This window comes from Lucilia cuprina, chromosome 4 (genome assembly GCF_022045245.1).
Source record: "Lucilia cuprina isolate Lc7/37 chromosome 4, ASM2204524v1, whole genome shotgun sequence".
Classification (NCBI taxonomy): domain Eukaryota; kingdom Metazoa; phylum Arthropoda; class Insecta; order Diptera; family Calliphoridae; genus Lucilia; species Lucilia cuprina.
In genome coordinates this window covers 53094054-53096916 of record NC_060952.1, presented here as the reverse complement: position 1 = coordinate 53096916, position 2863 = coordinate 53094054, and positions in this window count along the sequence as shown.

Below are 2863 nucleotides of genomic sequence, written 5' to 3'. Positions count from 1 at the left end.
ACTATCCTCTAATCAACGCTGACTACTACAAAGGTCAGCCTTCTCACTTTCACGAGCACTGTTCTCATTAAACACTTATCAATGGCCTATCAGCCATTCAAATAAACAATTTCAATTTTACTTGTCCGTTTCAAGATTTACTGTTCACACACTTATAAAAACTTCCGCTTAGGCACTGTTCACTTTGAGTGTTGACACTCAACTTTAATACATCTTGACAGCTTTTGCAGTAGTCATTATAAGGCAATCCAAGTCGCATTGCGTGGTTACCAAATTTACAGTGTCCAGTGATGAAAGCTATAGTTTTGCTGAGTTCGGTTCGGCTGTATCGTAGAAGATGGTCCGTGCGCTCATGATCAAGCTTTGGCCATATCTACTTTGTCTGAGTGCAAGTTGGCTCATTTTCCCATCTTGCTTGTGAGAGTTCATTGAACATGTTATCTATAAGTCTTTTGCATACTCCTATCGGAGTACCGCAGAAATGGTCTATGTCCCGTATTTTCCGAGATGATGAAACTCTGGAGGTTTCTCTGGAGGAAGGGCGTGGGGACGCAGTAATCAATATTTACCGGTAGATTTCCTATCCTATCGGTAATACTAGCATGTCCATATGGTTTATACGACCATACGTTTATTGCATTCAGTCTGAATACCGTTGTGAGTGCTATTTTACTGGTCAGCAAGTCCGTCGGGATCCAATTAAGTAGCACGAATAGGGATTTCGTCGAAGTTGATCCCAGCGATCCAGTTATCAGGATCGACATTTTCGTTAGAACCTTGTCAAGGATTTTACAATTTGAGTTTATATTTAGTGCTTTCCACCAAAAGGTAGTTCCATAGAATAGAATTGGCCTGATGACCGCTTCAAAGGTCCATTTCACTAACTTGGTTTTAACCCCCATTTTGCTCCTATCGCCTTTTTGCAAATGTACATTGCCGTTATGGCTTTTGTAGACCTTGCTATGATGTTGGGTTTCCATGATAATTTGCTATCAAGAATAACCCCTAAATATTTAGCGCTGTCCGAAAGTGGTAATTCAACTCCGTTCAGACGAGGCAGTGTAAAAGAGTCAATCTTATACTTCCTAGTAAATAGTATAAGTTCGATTTTACTCGGATTCACACCCAGACCACTATCGATACTCCATCGACTTAGAATTCTGAGTGCAACTTCCAGCCTCTGGGGATTCCTGATACTGCTACAGCAACGTCATCTGCGTAGGCAACAGTTTTGTATCTCATGGAATCCAGTGTCTTGAGTAAAGAGTTAATGGCGACATTCCACAGTAATGGAGAGAGAACACCTCCTTGTGGTGTGCCTCTGTTCAGTTTTCTGTGGATCGTTGCTGTGCCCATATTGGAACAGATGATCCGTTGTTCCAGAAGTTCTCCAATAAACCTTGTAGTTGAGGCATCTACATTAAGTTTTTGCAGAGCTGATAGAATTGTGGCAGGTTTTACATGGTTAAAAGCACCTTCTATATCCAGAAAGGCTACTAACGTGTACTCTCCAAATTCGAGTGATTTCTCTATGTGACCAACTAGAGAATGCAGTGCAGTCTCAACCGATTTGGCTTTGGGGTATGCGTGTTGAGAGGGCGATAATAGAGACGGATTCAATGACGTTCTGATATGAACGTCAATGATTCTCTTTAAGGTTTTAAGCATAAAGGAAGATAGACTAATCGGTCTATAGTCCTTCGCTTTGGTGTGTGTGGGATGGGTGGGATGCTGATGAAAAGTGCCTGATCTTGCCGTTGAGTTATCCAGAGGCAAGTTACCAGGGAAGTGAGTGTTCATCAATTCTGTTAATGATTCATGTACGCTCGTTGTCCAACTACCGTCAGGCTTCTGAATGAAGCTCTGAACGGTCTGTGATTTTGTTAGGATTGGACTGGTCTCAGAGGAAATTTCAACATTACTACAGAAATTCTTCCAAGACCTGCTTTTGGCGTTCCTAATCTGATTTTGAACCTATTCAAGGAGGACTTGTATAAAGACCATTCTCCTGATCTTTTGGCCTGATTGAATAATTTGCGGCATTCTTTGCGGGTGTTCGCTATTTCAGGGGACCACCAGGGTGGTTTTCCTTTCTTTCTTGGTATGGAGGGTTTGCAGGTGACCTTAGTTGCTTCCTATATCTACTGTGTTATGTATAACCGTGATCTGCTGAAGGAGACAGTTTAGGATCCGACTTTGTTCGGTCCAGTTTGTTTTCCTGCTATTTAGTTAACTCTAATGAGAATTCGAGATAGCGATGATCAAAAAAAGAACATTCATCCGAAACTTTCCAATTGCCGACTAAATAAGAATGGCTTGCACTTACAAACGTTATATCCAGTACCTCCTGTCGATTTGCAACTACGAAGGTAGGTTCTGAGCCTATGTTTACTACAACAAAATTATGGTTAAGTATGAAGTCTAGAATGTACTCACCACGTGTGTTGATGTTGCTGCTACCCCAGATCGTGTGGTGGGTATTTGCGTTTGCGCCCAAGATGACAGGAGTGCGGGTTGAGTTTGCTGTACGAATTGCCCGGGTGACCGTGTTGCTGGGAGGAGGGTCATTCTGGTCGTGAGCCATATAGCAGGAGAGGATCCACAGAGTGGATTCCTCTGTCTCCCATCCTGCAGTTACTGTATCTTCATCACTGTAATCAGATAAAATGAAGATATTTAAGGGGTTTTTGGCCAATATGCAAGATCTAATTTTACCTGTGCTTTTTACATACAAAAGTCTGTAGCCTGTTGCATTAAGTCCAAGGATATTGCCGTTATGGGTCCATGGCTCTTGGATCAATACTAAATCCTCGCGTTGATCTCCAAGGCGGAGGAGTAATGCAGCCGAAGCTGCTTTAGAGTG